Source organism: Ambystoma mexicanum, chromosome 1p (genome assembly GCF_040938575.1).
Source record: "Ambystoma mexicanum isolate Mex_15411 chromosome 1p, UKY_AmexF1_1, whole genome shotgun sequence".
Lineage (NCBI taxonomy): Eukaryota > Metazoa > Chordata > Amphibia > Caudata > Ambystomatidae > Ambystoma > Ambystoma mexicanum.
Genome location: NC_090921.1, coordinates 1,347,091,988 through 1,347,111,184, shown reverse-complemented (window position 1 = coordinate 1,347,111,184; position 19,197 = coordinate 1,347,091,988). Strand labels below are relative to the sequence as shown.

The 19,197-nt window shown below is 46.7% G+C and overlaps 1 protein-coding gene and 1 pseudogene across 1 annotated transcript in view; one reads left to right on the top strand and one right to left on the bottom strand.

Moving 5' to 3' along the window:
- The window catches only part of RASIP1 (Ras interacting protein 1), a 263,056-nt gene that overhangs the window by 199,114 nt on the left and 44,745 nt on the right, over window positions 1-19,197 (bottom strand). The window lies entirely within an intron of this gene.
- LOC138553251 (small ribosomal subunit protein uS2-like) lies at window positions 13,243-16,007 on the top strand (annotated as a pseudogene).

Below are 19,197 nucleotides of genomic sequence, written 5' to 3'. Positions count from 1 at the left end.
AGGACTGGCAATAGGTTTATTAGTATAGGCCCTTTTATTTTGACCAAGACAACACTACGACTGCGTTATTATTATTTGATGGTCGCAGCATTCTCCCATCTTTAGATTTAGGATTAGATAGGCATTTTTTAAACCCAGTTGTGGTCAATAAACATCCTTACTGTGATCACTAATGTGTGTCTTACTGTTTGATACCACGTCTTCCTTACAGCTGCCACCTTGCAAGATTATGGGTGGCTATCCTTGACCCTGTGGAACTGAGCAATTATTTGAGCAGTTTATGGCTAGTCCTCAAAATATATGGAACGCAACACACAGATGGACAGAAAGGTATGGACACCAGAAATAGGTTAGAGTTCTCTTTCCACCTCAGAACATCTACGCTGGAGATGAAGGCTACTGGGGCTTCCACACTATATTGCACTTGACTCAGTACAGAACTATCAGTGGCGTAAAACAAAATGTGGAAGCCACCCTGCAAGCCCTGCTGAGGGCCCTCCCAACCGCCACTGGGCCCCTGTGCTGGGCATGGGCAGCATGGGGCCCCCACACCAAGGGGGCTGTGAGGGCCCCGTTATGCCAGTGAAGACTATAGAAACACATAACTGACACATATGTTTTGGCCCCAACACAAAATGATACAGGCTGGGGGCTTTACAAATTTGCCCTAAACTTCATTAAACGCCTTATTCACCCAACCAAGGAAACGAACAGCTTTTCCCCAGCATGGCCCTCATTGCAGCATTTTTCTGTACAAGATTCTAAAGAACTTAACTCCATATGACATTGCAACAATGCAATTGTGGCCCGCGGAAGAGGGGAATCCAACAATAGCACCAGCCTTGTGTTTCAGCACTGGGCAATGTACAACGCAAGATGCCGTTGGAGCAGGAATGGGCTGCAACAAAGAAAGTCAGGGCAGTGCCATGGGAGCAGCACCAGGGTGGGCCACTAAACCTACGCTGGGCCACTAAACCTACGCTGGTGGTAGAAAGGGGACTCCATTTCTCAGAAATCTCTGTGCCAATATGTGTAGCTCGCCAGCCACTAATGGACCAGTGCCTCCTGAAGTGTCAGTCCTCACCCCATGTGCACCCTTGAAAGTGGCATGTTTGGAATCAGCTAAATACTGGACCGGTGTTTCCCCCTCAGAGGATGAGGGAGAGTCAGCATAAGCCAGTCTCTGGGTCCATGCCCATATCCTGTCTGTCCCAACTGACAGCGAGGAACCCTTCACCAGTATTCGCTCCACATTGCATTAATGACATTCAACAAGCACTCAAGCAACTAGCAAGCAAACAGACTACAACACTGACAAGGCTTCCACCATGTTATGCCCAAGTATTATTATTGGACATAGACAGCTTATGTTTCTTACAACTGGGGTAGAAACCAATTTATGATGAAAGACACAGCCTTGAGATATTCTTCCCAGGGAGTAAACATCTCTGCCTCCAACGGCCTACCACTCTCATTGTGCAAAATGTCCTTCATCATATTCGGAACCAATGGTGAGATCTGTCCAAGATTCATGCAAACTCAAGAAAAGATTGTAACATCTCATGAAAACATAAACGTGCCCTGTGGCGCCTCTTTATATATGTTCCTCAGCCTCACCCCATCCTTGATAACTCCTCAGCAATCATCCTGGAAGCATTGGAGAAGGCATTAGCCAAACATTCAACCAGTTGGCTTCTCTCAATCATGGTAATCATAAAACAGCCAACGCTGTCGTGGCTAATCGGCCCCGTGAAGACGAATGTACCTTAAAAGGGTTGCCAAGAGCTGTGCTTCAGTCACCCCTGAGTGGGACGGGTATGCCCAGATGTGGGTCTCAAGCTTGCTGGGCCTAGAGACCCAAGCTACTCCTCACTGATGACGCCCAACGAGGCCGAAATAAGTCTGGGGATTCTTGTGGTCTCCTGCAGAAGGGATGTGACCTAGCAGTTCGGGCTAGACTGCCCCTTTTGGGGTGGGACCAACCCTGATTTCCATATGGTCATTGCCCTTCTGTAAGGGCATGGCAGGCTGAAACACTGGAGGGTTGCCAAGAGATGTGCCCATGGTTATTATTTGTTCAAAACATTCCAGCCATCAACTTTTGGTTTGACCTTAAAATGGTGGGGCCATGGATTGGAACGGTTTTGGAGAAAGACAACAAGAGCAATAAGCGAGCTAAAAGTAGAGCCCAGACATTCCACTCCCAGTCCAGTACCACATCAGTGAGTCCGTCAATTCTTCCAAGGTGTTCTTTAACAATCTGTGGACAGCCTTGAGGGTTCTGCTATTCCAACTCCAGCACAATAGCAGTGCGACAATCTCATGCTGTTCTTCCAGTTGAAAATTAGTTCACTAAGATCCTCCACAGCATCTGAAATTTCCTCCATTCAGCAAGATCTGTGGCGTGGCATTTCCTGGCGGAATTCCGGTTGCTGCCCCGTGCCACAAAATTATAAACTACCATGATCATAAAATCTATTAATTCCTTGGTTCCCGATACTGACTTCATTGTGGAGAAAATTTGCCTTGCTATTTTAGCATCTACTACTAACAAACCTCATCAATACCACTGTGAGAGAATGCCATCTGTGAGTGCGGAATAGCCTGAGCCGTTTTGATAATTATGAAAATATATGTTGCTAGATCTGTCTCTGAAAATTAGATCTGCTAATCAGAACCCCCTTTCATAATTTTCCATATGGAAAAACAAAGGGCAAACCTGTAACTCTGCTGAGCCTGTCTCATGACACATGTCTCATGACACCTCTCAACAGCTGTTTTACAGTTTGGCCGTGTGCGTTCCTGCCAACAGACTGATGGAGCACAGAGCACCAAAAGCCAGAATCTGCCTGTGAGCATTCTTGATCCTAAATGAAATCATGTGTGTGCTCCCAGCACCTGTTGGCAGTCGCCGGCCTGTTCTTCACTCAATTCGGGCCAATCATTGCTAGAGAACCATAATGCTTCACTGAACCATCTCAAACTGACTCAACTTTCTTGACACCCACGATCCATTAGGAACAACAGCCTCAAAACATCTTGATGCTGACTCTACCCATTGCAAAGAGCCTAGACACTGTCAAGCCCTAAGAACAAGCAATACAGGTATCTGAAGTGGTTCTGTCCCCCTGGCCTTTGTTAAAGGGTCCCAGTGACTAGAAAGACCCCACTTTCTACATTTTCTACTTCTTCTGTGAATTAGATGTTGCTGCTGAAATCTTCAGTACCCGGATTGTCCCCTTCCACTACAAAGTTGGCATATTCTGAGTCTTCCTTTACAGGAGTAGGTTAGATTGTTTTTGATTAGTGTATTTGTATTGTTGATTAAATTAAAGTAACTTGTTTTTGTAGAACCTTGGTTGGACACTTATTTTAGTACCCCTGTACTATTGTTGTTTGCTCTGCTTCTGTTGTAGCTCTCATCTCTCATGAATAGTATAGTCCTGCCCTTGGCCCATGGTACATTAAAGAGATGAAGGAGGTGTACCTGTCGTGCCCATTTAATTTTTATGATTGGGATCACTGATGGTTTAGTGGTAGTGTGGGGTTGAGTAGATGTTTTATCCATCACTCATCCATGTACTCCTGTAGAGCAGTAGTGATTTCGTCACAGCTGCATTCATTGTGGGGAATCTCTTCAGAAGCTTAACCATGTGACCATCACCCAATGATAAAAAACCTGAACTTTGACCCAGAGATTTATTTGAACTACAGAACAATATCTGGGTCCTTATGTGATGCTAAAACACCAGAGCCTGTGATCACCACCTAACTCCTCACACACCTGGAATGCAATAGCTTCATGTGTGAATATCAGCCATGACTCCACCCACACAGAGATACCGAAACCTCACCCCTGGGTGTCAGAGAGGAACTACTCATGGCCAGACATGAAGGTGTAACCCTCCAACACTCCCCACCATGTCATTTCATAGAGCTGGAATTCTGCTTTTCCTATTTAACTGGCGAGTAACTGGGAGACTGCTACCTGGAATCTAAGGTTTTAAAGGGGTTGTTCGGTCAGAAGTGTTATCACCCCAATCGATTGGGCATGTATCGATCATTCTTAAAAAATAATTCAAGTGCAACTTACTAGAGTTTTTCCTCACTTTAATACATGCAAAAACGACGGGTCGGGTACCACCATCTTGTGCTAACCTTATCCGTTGATTTATTGCCTTAAATTCAGGTGCCCCTGCAGCACTAATTCGGATCATCCGCCCCTAACGCTGACATCACTAGATGCTCACGCCCCATTTCACAATGCCAATGCCCGTCTGATGTCAACGTCCTCTGCAAGCAAACTGCTGATGTGTCGCCATGGAAATGCCAAGATGCCTTATTCCTCGACAGGTGTAAATAAACCCTTTCTTATCGCACAACGTTGGTGTTTCTTTTTCCTTGGTGTCAGTGTATTTAATTTTGACTTGTTTCTGCTCTGCCAAGTACGACACACGAGAACCAGTACTTATACTTACTATCATATTCATGAATTAACTCAATAGTTGCTTTTCATTTCGTATATTATGCACAACTGTCTTTACCAAACCATATTTAAACATGTGTCCTTGCAAACTTTTAAAGTTTGAGCCTATTAAACTTGTCTTTTCACAATGGGCCTCATCACGACTTTGGCGGTAACCCTTAAATCCGGCGGTTGCGCTATTACCGCCGGATTTAAGGGTCCGCCAAATCAGGACTTCGGCGGATTTCGCCCTAGCTCTGAGCTGGGGGTATCCGCCGAAAATTCACGCTATTACCGGTGGCAGAAAATCTGCCGGCGGTAAGAGCGCGAATTTTCCCCATTGAGCCCAATGGGGAATGGGGCATTCCCGAATGGGCTCAATGGGGAATGGGGAATTACATTACCGCCAAACTCGTGATCCGGCGCTATTAGCGCCGGGGAGTTCGGCGGTAGGGCTAATACTGCCGGAGGTAATACCGCCGGTGTTACCGCCAAAGTCGTGATCAGGCCTAATGTGTTTTTGTAACATGGCTGTTTCTTCGCTTGTTTTTTTTTTTATATTCAATTTTAATGGTTAACCTCTTTTCTTTAGTATCTACAAACAAAAATGTTTTTATTTACGTCGCTGTTTATTCTGTGCTTCTTCAGTATTCAGGAAACATGGCAACAATGTTCAGCCCTACCTGTGCGAGCCCGAATATTCAGAAGAGGAAATCCTTGAAAGAGAAAAAATTTCAAGACGATGTGGAATCAGATGAAAGCCATGAGGATCAATTGCCGGAGCCTGAACCCATTCGCATGGAACACGTTTCCACTTCATGTACCTGCCATCGTTGTGAGCTTATGCCTACTTTGGTGGAGAACTGCTGTTGCAGAGAAAACTCTGGCTGCTTGGCCTACATTGCCGAAGAAGACACACCACCGCTATGCGTTACCAAGCTGCATGATTTCAGGGACGCCTGCCTTACAAGATCTCTGTAGCGAAAAATGATGGTCCTTATGCATGAACTTTGAGCTACAGTACGCCCTTCTAATCCAAGTAACGAGTATGTTCACTCTATATATTTTGTGTCTTTGACAACATAGATGGCTAATATAACATGTTGTTCCCCTACATCAATATAACTTCAATGGATAACTGACAAAATCATTTTTCTGTAAATTGAATAAATAACTCATTCTAATCTGAAACCAAAGTGTGCATCTTTAGATTTATCATCCGAACAATTACGTTTCTTTCACTTGGAAGAATCTCCCTAACTGTTTTTGCTGGAATGTGCGTTTACATTTCTAAATTGATCCCTACTTTAAATCACAAGTACTGTCAGTAATTTGCATGAAAAGGTACTTTTTAAAGCATAACGATGCCTTACATTGTACAGGGTAGTACAAACAAAAGAAATACAATTATTGGGTTCATTCAAGTAAACTATTTCTGCATCTCTTACACAGGTGTTACAGGCTTGTGGCATATCGTGCATTTACATGGTGGATTAATGGAAGATTGGATTTCGCCTTCTACGAGTAATATATGCCTGTGTGGTTCGAGCCATTCGTGATGAATTCCCCAGTGACCACGGACAATACCGTGGATTTATACAGACCGCAACCGCAACAGTATAACTTGTAGTGTCATTGCCATCCATTTTACCAAACTAAATAAAACAAATAAAAAATGTGTTATTCTGACCAGTTATACATTTTTTGTAATTCCACAACACATCCAAACATCTAAGAGTATCGTAAAAGAGTGGTGCGTTTTAACAGGTTTACTGGCCTATCGCGCTCCCACTCCTCCACATCCATCCTCCTGCGCAATCAATGACAGTTCGCACCTGTGGGCGTGCGCTCACAAGGGGGCTGGGAGGTTAGGAACACTCAAGGTGCTGAATACCCTGTACTCCTCAAAGGGTTCTTTTGCATGAGGACCCTTATCCAAATGGTCACCCCAGACCCAGTGCCTCCAGTCTCCCCTTTGAAGACCATGTCCCTGCAATCAGCATATGCATGTGTCCTTTGACTATATACCGGGCCTATTGCACTCCCATCATCCACATCTATCCACCTCTGCATAAATGACAGTTCACAACTGTGGGCATGCCCTTGCAAGGGGTCTGGCAGGATGGGAACTCTCAATGTGCCGAATACCATGTACACCTCAAAGGGTTCTTTCGCATGGGGACCCTTATCCACATGGCCACCCAAGACCCGATGTCTCCAGTCTCCCCTTTCAAGACGCCATCCCTGTAATCAACATATGTCTTTGTTCCGGGTCTATTGCGCTCCCCTCATCCATATCTATCCCCCTCCGGTATCAATGGCAGTTTGCACCTGTGGTCGTGCCCTCGCAAGTGGGTTGCACTGGCGGGATTGAGGAGGTCAAACATTGTCAGAGAGGCCTGGTGGAGTGAACGAACAGGTCAGACATTGACATGCACACCCACTTCTGTAAGCCTTTATAAACACTTTAGAAGTTACCAAGAAAACATCATACACACCCACTTCTGTAAGCCTTTATAAACACTTTAGAAGTTACCAAGAAAACATCTGTGAAATCGACAACAGATATCGCCGTCCCTCCACTTTTTACCTTGCTCACTGAATCGGCTCATCTGTTCCTCTAAGTAACGGTTAGTCAACTTTTAGTATTGTTTTCCATAGTGTCCATGTTCTCTGCTAGACCACTTTCTATTACTTTATGCTCAATGTGCACCCTATTCTCATTTTATTTTATTCCAAAAGTCTACACCATTATCAACTGCCCTATGCATTTTTATCTCTGCAAATAGCACATAACATTACAGAGTATTGTTTCCAAATGTAATCTTTCGTAGTGCATGTTTTCAATGCATGTTTGCTTTAGGTGCAATTTTCTATAAAGTATTTCTTTTTTATTATCGAAGGAATGTGATGTTTGATTTACTCGCTGTGATACTTTTTCTTTTTCTTTTTTTAAAAAATTTAGTTTTATTGAACAGGGAACATTTTCCAATACATAACTCAGGGCATGTGCCCCTAACAATCACATAAGAAACAATATTTCCCCAGAGCGTCCACCCGCCCAAATCCATTGTCTCAGGTCACAGGATCTGTATCCGATAGTCCTCTAACAGCAGCTCCGTCGGGCTCCCCGGTATCGGTGACAAACCGACTCCCAGGACTCAGCGATCAAGTGTTCTTATACTAAGATGATTTTAGGGCTGGGTCGCGGGCCCCGGCGGCCTTCATGCCTTGTCTTCGGGGTTGGCAAATGCGTTCATGAATTTTAGCCATTCAGTTTCTACCTGTGCGCTGGACCCCTGTATTGCTGCCGTGATTCTTTCCATAAAGTAAATGTCCTTGGCCACCGCCACCCATTCTCTCCTCGTGGGGAGGGAAGCCCTCCTCCACGTTCTAGCCCGACAGGCCCTGGCAGCCAGGAGTAGGAAATGTGTCCAATCCGGGAGCTTTTCCCAGTGTTTGCCCCTTTTCTCTAGCCCAAAAAGAACCAGAATCGGGTCCAGTGGGTAAGAACTCTCCCCCGCCTCTTTAAGCCAACTCAGTACCTCTGTCCAGTATGCCTGGACTTTGTGGCATGACCACCACATGTGCCAGTACTTGGCTCTCTCCCCACATCCGTGCCAGCACAGGGGAACAACATCTGGGAACATCCTTGAGTGTGTGGCCGGGTCATACTGCCACCTGTGAAGGAATTTTATGGTGTGCATCTTATATTGGCATGAGATTGAGGTCTTGAACGCCCTCCTGCATAGTCGTCCCCATAGATTTTCCCCGATTCCACCGCCCAAGTCCCTTTCCCATCTCCTTCTGAGGCCTCCAGTAGCTCCTCCGCCGGGGGGTTTATGAGTGCCCCGTAGAGGAGAGAGATGAGCCCCTTCATATTTACGTGGGTGTCTAGGATCTTTTCCACAGGGGTGAGCTTCCTTTGTATACTCAGCTTTAGTTTCGATGCCATTAAAACCCCCTTAAGCCTTAGGTATAGGAGTGGTGAGAGTCTGCCTATCCCCAATACCTCCTCCAATTCCTGGATACTTATGAAGGTGTCCTCCCTCACCAGCTGACCCACCCTACAAAGTCCAGCCTCGAACCAGGATTGGTAGTGTTCACAGATTTCTTCTCTCACTGGCGGCGACCAAAGGTGGCTCAGTGGTGAGGGCCATGTGGTCACCTGTCCTCTGTTTCCCTTTCCGGCTAAAGCTTTCCACATTGTCCCAAGTATCGGGTGGTCTCTGATCCTCTTTGGGAGCTTTTTCAGTGGAACCTACAGCCATTCCCCTACAGTGACTGGGCGCAGATAAAAGTTCTCAAGGTAGACCCATTGTTTGTTTGAGTCCTCTCTAAGGTGGGGGGCCAAGGCCCTTAGTTGCACGGCTCTGTGGTAGGTCTGCAAGTCTGGGAGGGCAACCCCCCCTTTTCTTTGGGGAGGATTAGGGTCTTGTATCCAATTCTGGATTTTCGGCCCTGCCATATAAATCTCGTTATGCGCTTTTTGGCTTCCCTGATATGGGACTCCGGTGCCTCTAGAGGGAGCATCTGAAAAACGTATAACACCCTAGGTAAAAGATTCATCTTTATCGCGTTTACCCTTCCCATCCACTATATTTGTCCCTTCACCCATCCCTCTATTTCCGTGAATAATTAATGAAACGGGGGGGGGGGGGTAGTTTGCCTGGCTCAAGTCCTCGTTGGGTCTAACAATATTTATGCCCAGGTATTTTATCCCCTCTACCTGAATTTGAAGGCCCAAGGGGGCAGTTCGGCCAAATTCCTATCTATGTCTGGAGCGAAGTGAAAGATCACTGACTTATTCACATTTACCCTGAAGCCTGAGAACTGACCACATTTTTCTATCAGTTGTATGGCCGCTGGTACCGATCTAGTCGGCTCCCTCAGGTGCAACAGAATGTCGTTGGCGTAGAGGCCAACTTTGAAGGTTCAGCCTCCCACGTCGATGCCCAATACCTCCGGGGAGCCTCTAAGGCATTCTGCCAGTATCTCCATGGTCATTGCGAACAGGAGCGGGGAGAGGGGGCAGCCCAGTCTGGTCCCTCTCTGGAGGTCAAAGGTGTGTGACAGACGCCCATTTACCGTGACTCTAGCTGATGGAGCTGTGTACAGGGCCTTAATAGCTCGTCGGATCCCCCTGCCAAAGCCTAGCTTTTTCAACACCCCGTGCAGGAACCCCCAGTCCACCCGGTCGAACGCCTTTTCATCGTCGATGGCCACTAAGACCGGGTTATCCCCCCCTAGGCGCTGCCTCCCTCATAACGTGCAAGGTTTTACGAAGCGTGTTGCCCCCTGCCTCCCCTGTATGAAGCCCACCTGGTCAGAGTGGATGAGCCCCGGCATATGGCCGTCTAGTCTCGTTGCGAGAATTCTGGTGAATAGCTTTGCATCCACATTCAAAAGGGAGATTGGCATGTATGACCGGCAATCAGCCGGATCCTTCCCCTCCTTTGGGATCACCGTGATTAACGCCTTACCGAAAGATGGGGGGGCCCTTCCAGTGATCATTATATTCGACAATAGACCCGCTAGAAATCCCGCAAGTTGGGCCGCAAAGGCTTTTTAAAAGCCTGCCGTAAACCCGTCTTCTCCCGGGGCCCTTCCCAGCCTCAAACCTGAGATTACCCAGAGGACCTCTTCCGCTGTAATCGGAGCTTCTAAGGCAGAAGCTTCTCCGGGTCCGATGGTGGGGAGGGTTACTCCACCGAGATAGGTCTCTAATGATTCTCCTCCTTCCTCCCCTTCTTTCCCATATAGGGTCTCATAGAAGCTGGTGAATTCCCTCGCTATCCCCTCTGGGTCTGATCTTTCCCCTTCGCCCCCCACTGTTGAGCTTTGTCACCCATCTATCCGCCCGCTGGCAGAGTTTGGCTGCAAGCATGGCGTCGGCCTTGTCTCCCTTTTCATAGTATTTTTGTCTTAGTTGTTGGAGGCCGGCTACATTTTTCCCCATTTCCAATTCTCTCAGTTCTGGTCTCTTCCCTCTTGCGATGCCCAGGTCCCGGTCCCTCTCCCTCTCTCCTTCCCCCTTCCCCTCAGACCTCTCCAGTATGCATATTTCGGACCTCAGTCTGTGAGCCAGGAGAGTCCTGATCCTTTTTTAGAGGCCCCCTCACCAATCAATTTACCCCTCCAGGTCGCCTTTGCCGCATCCCATACTATCCCCCGTTTCATTAAACTCAAAGTATTCTCTGATCGCCGCTGCCATCTCTTTCTTAAAGAGCGGGTCCCTAAGTACAAAGTCGTTACATTTCCACAGGGATTCTCTAGATTTTAGTCCTGAGATACTAATGTTCGCCCAGACGAGGTCATGATCTGACCAGCTGACCGGGCGGAGATCGATTGCATCTATTCTACTCATATACTGGTGTTCCAGGAAGATGTAATCTATCCTTGTCCTGGTACCATGGACCGCTGAGTAGAACGTGTATCCTTTCCTGGCCGGGTGCATTTCTCTCCATACATTCACTAGCCCGTGGTCCCACATTGTGTCTTGGAACCCCCACCCCGTGGCCGTCCCCCACTACTACCTGATGGAATGGATCCCCCACTGTGGTCCAACTCCCGGTCTGCCCACATGTTAAAGTCGCCACCTAGAAAGAGGAGTCCTTCTGCTTTAGCCATTACCTCTCCCAGTGCTTCCTGGATGAATTCCATCTGGCCCACATTGGGGCAGTATATGGCTGCAATGGTGACTCTGGAGTTGTGTAGATTGCCCGACAAAACTATGGCCCTCCCATCCGTCCGGCCCCATACTGTTGATTTGGTGAGCTTGTGGATCCTACTGACCAAAATTCCCACTTCGCCTCTCTTAGTGAGGCCAGATGCCCAGAAGGTCTGACCCACATGTGATCCTGGGATGGCTCTCTCTTCCCCCTTCACTGTTCTAGTTTCTTGCACCAAGAGAATATCCACTCCCGCCTTCTTCATTTCACGAGAGCGCTTTGCCGGGGAGTTAAGGCCCTTCACGTTGAGAGAGCCAATTCTAAGGGTCCCTTATGTAACCGGATCCGTGTTGTGCCTGAGAGTCTATGTCCTCCACTTCTTGGAGGACACCCCCATGATGCGCAGGTTATTTCGACGTTCCCTATTTTCGAGGTCTGGGAGTCTTTACTCCTCCTTGTTACCCTTACCCGCTAGCTGTGGCCCGGTGGGGGGACCTCGTGGGTTAGGGCTCAATGGAGGTAGCTGGAGCAATTGGAGTGAGGGATGAGATATAGGGGGCCACCACGCGCCGCGTGGAGAGTGTCCGTGCCTGTGTGATTGTTTCCTCTTCAGCCCAGGCTAAGGCGTAGGGCCGTTGGAGCGGCTGCAGGAACCCCATCCCTCTTCTCTGGTGTGGGGCCTGTGGGGGGTTCTCTCCCCCCTGCCAGCGCCCCCTCCAGGGTCTATGTGTGACTGGTGGAGGAGGAGGAGGAGGAGGGGGGGCAGACCCCTGCATGGTTTCCTCTGTGTCTCCCCTGGACCGCCTCACCTCTTCACTGTGGCGAGCAGCGTACGCCCACCCAGGCGTACCGGGGCCTCTCGCTTCTTTCAGCATGCTGGGGCGTCCCCGCTGCCGCGTGGGTGAGGCGAGCTCTGTGTCCCACAGGGTACGCGCCTCCAGGCCTCTCCCATTGCGGCTCGCGGTCACCACTGTGGGACCCGGATTGGGCCCTCTTCTGTTGTGGGGCTCGTGGGGCCCCCAACTGGTCTCTCGCCAAGAGTTTGGGCCCAGCGTGTGGGCTCCTCACTTGTGGGCCCAGTCTTGGGATGCGGGGTGCCGTCCACACCGCGCTCGCTGTCGCAACGGGCCGTAAATTTCCGGCATCGGGGGCCTCTGCGGTACTCCTCTGATTCAGATGCCCCTTTGGTCTCTCCGCTGTGATGTCTCCTCCTGTGGCAGTGTGCGGGGGCTCGATTATTCACCTCTGCTTTTTATCTCAGCCGGGGGTGAACAAAAAGCTCTCTAGGCCTTGCGGTGCAGACGGAGCGCGAGCTTCACACGTCCGTCATGGTCCGCGCCCCCTTGTGATACTTTTTTAATAGTGATATTTATTAAAATGTCTTTAAAAGATCATAAGGCCAATCCAACAATGTCTTCTTGTATCATTTTGGGTTGCACTCATAACAGCCATGCTAAAAGTCAGTGTACAGTCCTGCATGTTTTGCCATAGGATTTAAATGTAATGAGAAAATGGCTCTTTAGCTGCAGAATTCCAGTGTCCGAAAATGAAAGCAGAGCCAAGGATGTCTCAGATGACATGAAGGGCAATTTATTCTGCCTCTGCAGCATGCACTTCTCAGATGATGTGTATGAACAATCACAGTACACTAAAATGCGTCACCCCAGACTCCTTCGCAAATGACTTCCTAATGCAGTTCCAACTGAATTTCAGCACACGCTGACCCAGGTGAGTAGTGGACTCGACATTTCTAAATGTATTTTACCATTTTCTAAATTTGCCTGTAAAATATGTCTTCTAAATGACCACTCAATATATTGAAATAGTCTGTGAACAGGTAACATAATGAACAGTTTTTTGTTTTTGGGGAATAATTCCATTGATATTTTATTACACAAGTTTCCTTCATGACACAATGCACTGTGGTTTATACATTTTTTACTTTAGATCACTTTGTGTATCCCTACTTTAGGGATACTCGAATAATTCAGTGCAATGGGAGCCTTTCTTAACGCACAATCATATCACGCTCTTTAAAAAGAGGTCTTTTAAAAATAAATGCCCTTTTCTGTCTTTACCGCACCAATGGAAGTACAAACCGTTACCATGGAGGAAATCACAGGAACGTCCAACATCCTAATGGTGAGGCCAAGAGACTTGCACACAAACCTTTTTTTATCATTTTTGATGTGGTCTAAATTATAATACTAATGTAAATTTTCTATTGAACAATGGCATGAATATATACATCGATTAAAGGACTGTGATGGTACATCAACCACTATTCCGTAGTCAACAGCAACCTCACTCACCTTTCAAGTACATTTTCTTTAGAATAATCCTTCAGATGTGACTATACAAAATATATATTTGTTCAAGTTCAACTTCAAAAATATTGATTATTGTTATGTATAATATTAGCTTTTGATACAAAGTGGCTTGTAGGCTTCTTTGCCAATACCGACCATCGTTTGCATGTAATTTTGCTTTTACATCTTTATTATTACAATTACTGTTATGTAGGCAGTGCCTGGAACATCAACAACGTAATATTCTTCTACTGCAACCGGTCTGGACGATGAGGTATGAGAAGGGAAAATGTATTGATTTATACTAATAGTTATAGATTAACAATATCTTTTGTACATTTAAGCTAAGTTATTTGTTTGATAATTTGCAATACTGTCAGCACATTGCAAACATTAGATCAACAACCTTGATGTATTTATTGCAGAAACCCATGCAACAATAAATTAATCCTTCATATAAATGTACGTTGTCACTGAATAACATACAACCTTTCACTATATGAATGGTGTATGTTTTTGTTCACCATGTATAAACTGTGTGCCCAAGACTTTGAGGGGTGTAGCGAAAACTTCCTACTGCCTGGGACACATTAACCACATGAGTATATAAAAGGAAGGTTGCGTCTCAAGTTTCGAGACCCACAGATTCACTCTGATATAATTGATGCACCATAGTCCTTAACCAATGGACATGTACAATATATGGTTTTACAAAGCTACTTAAATAAGCTTAGAATTATATAACACAAGGAAATAAATTATAAAATTGTAAGATCACAGGCACTTACATATGAGAATAACAATCATCCCTGACCCAAGAAAGAAAATACCCCTTTTCTTACTGGGACTCGAGTTCCTTTCAAAAACCCAATGCTACAAATATCAGAAGGATTTCTCGTTCCCAGCTATTAGCCAGGCATTGACACTCAAACAGATGTCAATGGACAATGCTCTTGCTGGAAAAAGGCTCTGGCTTGCTGGTGGTGGACAGTGTGACAGTCCAGGTTTTTCTGCTAAATACTGCACTTACCACTTCCAAGACATTGAAACCAAGAAAATTGTGAGTTCAGCCATTGTGCAAGTATCTGAATGTACATCTTATGTGGCCATGGAAAAATATGGTTTCATTAAATCCATTCAACTTCTGCAATCCAGAGGAATGCAAATAGACCTGATAGCCATTGACAGGCATATTGCAATAGCCAAGGCCATGCGAGAGCGGTTTCCAGACCAGACAAAGCATCAATATGCTGTATGGCACATCGCAAAATCAATTTCGAAATAAATTACACCGGCTGGGGGGAAAAGGCCACAGAAAACATTTTAAATTGGTCACATTCTAACAACAACCATTTTTGTTGGATATCCACAATTTGTGATGGATCTGTTGATATTCTGCTGGAAAATTGGCATTCATTGATGCACCACTGTTCTAACATAAACGCTTGGGGGGGAAAACAAACATTTCCACAAATATGCACATGGACCATTGAGCAAGGAGCATAAGAAAAGGTGGTTGTTTCCAGGCTCCCCTCTTCACACAGCACTGGAGAAGATTGTGTATGTCAAAACACTTTCAAAAGACATGAGGGGACTCACCGAATTCTGCCACACTGGAGATTTGGAGGTGTTCCATAATATGTGCCTAAAGTACAGCCCTAAAAGGTTGCATTTGGCAAAGACGGTATGGATGCCAGAACAAGATTGGCTGTACTTGCACACAATGAGAACATTGCAAGGGAACAAGCAAAAACTGCAGGAATTTTCAGGATGCCTTTTTATAACAAGAAGTTTACCAAAAGGAAGCAAACAGTGGGTGGCAAAGCCAATCTTCCAGCAGATGGATTTTGAATTTGTGAAAGATCTGACATTGAATGTGCTGGCCATGCAAATGCATGGAATTGATCCAGATTTTATTTCCAGCGGCCAGCCTTTCCACAAAACATTGCAAAAGAGGTTTTCCTTTCCGAACTTGAACTTGTGGAAAGGTTCACTTCAAGATTCAAATGTTAGTAGTAACTGACCCCCATGCTGACCACCAACCATTGACTGAGGTTTCATATGTCAATATCCCCAATATTGCCATATGCAACACAGACTCTCCACTGTGCTATGTTGACGTTGCCATTCCCTGCAACAATAAGGGAGCCCACTCTGTGGGCCAGATGTGGAGGATGCTGGCCCGTAAGGTGCTACGCATGTGGAGCACAATTTCCTGTGAGCATCCCTGGGAGGTTATGCCTGATCTTTACTTCTAGCATGACCCAGAGGAGATCGAAAAGGAGGAACAGGCTGCTGCTGAGAAAGCTGTCACTGAAGAAGAATTTCAGGGCGAGTGGACTGCACCAGTGCCAGATTTCCCCCAGCCGGAGGAGGCTGATTGGTCAGAAGGTGCCCTCTGTGCCCATCCAGCAATTCTCTGCCAAGCATGCAGATATTGCAATCATTCCTAAAGCACCGCAAGAGGACTGGAGCGCACAACCTGCAAGCACAGAGGACTGCTCTGCAGCCCCCACTGCCCAAGCCACAGAGTGGGTTGGGGCACCAACTGAATGGTCTTAATCTCCCACATCCCTTTGATATGAAATATTTGAAAATAAAACTTGTATGGTGAAAAAAATATGTTTTAAATGATGTGTGGCTCTCTTTACAATGTTTAACAAAGGTCGTTTCAAGCTTTTGCACAGTGTTTGGAAACTGTTTTCATTGTACAAAAAATTGAATAGGTTGTGACTTGAGATGTAAAAGTTAAATACATTGTTTTAAATAATTACTGTTTCTGAAGAAATGTCAATAGATAGGCCTTAAAATTTCAATTTTGCATTGCTTTTTGTATGTTTTACCATCAAAATAATTGATTTATATTACAACAATAAATGTCAGTCTGATTATTTCAAGTATGCCACTCAAATCAAATGTGAAGAGCCTAGTGAGCTTAAAACCAACAATTACCAAGAGCTACTTTGGCTCCTCATGGCAACTAATGCAATGCTATAAACTAGCTCCTTGTTCCCTAGTGGTAGCTCCTGCTGACCGGTTACTGCTGGATACCCAGGCGCTGCTTGCAACTCCTGCTTTCCTAATTTTGAGCCGTGTTTGTAATAAACTCACAATATTTGAAGAATCTAAGTAGAAAATTGGAGCAGCAGGCATACAGAGAAACTCAATGTCTTCAGAGCTCTGGTCCTCTCCAGACTGGACTACTGCAACAGACTTCCTACATCTGCCTTTATCCTCCCTCTGTTCCCTTCAACTAAACGAGAACACGGCTGCAAGACTTATACTTGACCTCAAGCCCAGGGACTGCATCTCTTCAGCCCAAAAATATCTCCACTGGCTCCCGGTGGCTGCGAGGATCAAGTTCAAGACCCTCTGCATCATCCACAAGGCTTTCTGGAGCAAGGACCCCACTACATCCGACTCGTTCCCTAAATACCTCCCGCTTAGAGACCTTCGGCCATCTAGCTGCAATTCTCTACAGATCAGACGCTATTCCAAGCAGAGAGTGCGGGGTAGATCTCTTTCTTCGGCAGCAGCACTCTCTGTAATGGCCTACCTGCCCCTCTCAGGCTTCTGCCTGATTTCCCTAAGTTTCAGACCCTTCTCAAGATGCACCTTTTCTCTTCTTCATACCCTCCCTCCCACCACTGCTAATGCCCCCCATATATTGCACTGACTGGCTGCTTAGTCCTTCTGAGCTGCACAGGGCACAAGGCCCTCCTCACCCAGTATACCACAGCACACTGTCTTCCTGCCACCCACCCCCTTCCGGGCCCCATTCCCCTGACAAACCTGGAGGGGTGTGCATCCCTACCGAGCCTGATCCTCCCCATTCCTTGCGGTAAGCATGTGGCCCTCACTCCCTGATTCCTCAGGCACTTGCCCACCTAGCCTCCCCTTAGCACTTGCCTAACCCCCTTGGCTCTCTTCTCCCCCCTGCAATTGTATACTTCCTCTTGCCCCGCCACCTCCCTCCCACCCTAGCATTGTCCCTTCCGGCTGACCTATACCTTACATCTCCCAACTCCCTCTGCCCTGCACTTCTTGTTAATTAATTGCACCTTCCGAATGACACAATAGGCCTCTTTACGAGCACCATGGCTACCCCCTTACCGCATACCGGGTCCGGGTTGTCGGAATGGGTACTTACCGGGTCATTCCAACCTTGGAGGACCTGGTAAGTCCCCATTCTGAGAACCATTCCCCATTCCCATTTGAGCCGCCATAGGGCTCAATGGGAATGGGGAAGGAGCTAATAGCAGGCCCGTTATTAGCTCCCTGGTCCCTTAGCAGCTCCCGCTATGGGCGCCTGGTAAAACCAGGCGCCCTTACCGGGACCCGCTAAGGGACCTCGTAATGCAGCAGTAAGGGGTTAACGGCAACGGGGCCCTTACCGTTGCCGTTAACCCGTTACCGCCAACCTAGTAATGAGGCCCAATGCCTAGTAGACCGTTATAGTTGTTATCTTCCCTGCCCCAACCCCTTTTTTGTTGTGTGGCACCTTGAAACACCATTTGTTGTAAAGGCACTTTACAAATAACCATTAAATAAATGAAGTCTAACCTTGCTAGAAAGTAGGAATCATGATAAGTGGCTGCAGATTGCAATAGAATAAAAGGTTCATGTGCCACAGTGTTAGCCAACATTGAACTAACCGGCAAAAGAATATGTCTTGCCAATGTGCACTATGAACATGCACCTTTGGCCTTTGCACATTTACATCTTACTGTGGAGGCCCACATGTGGAGGACAACCAGGCACGCCTGCATCAATGCAGAAATCAATATGATTGCTGAAATAGGTGTACACAGAAGCTAGTAATCCTTTAAAAACTGCACTCATTTGAGGCATGCTGGAATGTTGTTGCTCATTGCACGTGGGGCTCTGGGTGCAACAGTCCACCCAGCCCGCTGCAAAATCACCCCTCCCCCTTCCCGACCGTGCCGTCTCTATATATTAACCCACCGCTTTTCATTTATCTATATCAATGAATCTGTATTTCATGATTTAACCATTTCTATATGTGAAGTATGATTAATGAAATTAGTTTGGGCATTTTTAATAAGCACTGATGGTTAAGCTCACCGGCACCCTTGTTTCCGGACCGGCAAACTATGAGTTTGCCTGCTGGGGCCTCTGCACCCGACAGGTCTGACCTTGCCGGGCACAGTGGTCACGGTAGGCAAACCCTCCACGGAAGCACCAGCACCGTTTGGACCCTGCATATCAGTCATGCTACTGTATGATTAGCAGGGAAGAGAGGAGGAGAAGGAAGAGATAAAGAGAAAGGTCTTGAGGCTTTGTCGGAACTGAAGGTGGTCCCACTCAAGACGCAGAGGGAGAGTGAGGCTATTCCACAGAAGGAAGCCTGCCAAGGAAAGTGATCGAACACCAGCTCTCTGTTTAGCAAACCGTTTCACATCCATGGAGTTGGAGTCTAGAAGGGGAGTATTTGGTTGGGAAGTGTTGAAGATAGAGTGGTCCCCGGCCCCAGATAGCCTTGTGGATTATACAGAGGGATTTGAATTTAATCCGTGCTAGGACCGGGAGCCAGTGAAAGCTTTGTAGGGCAGGAGAGATGTGATCCTGGGGCTTGAGGCCAAGGATAAGTCTTGCTGCCTTATTCTGGGTTAGCTGGAGGGGTCGCAGGATGGACAAATGAAGATTAAGGAGGAGGCTATTGCAGTAGCCTAGCCTGGAGAGAACCAGATCATGCGTAACATTGAGTCTCTGGGGGAAGGTGAGGAAGGGT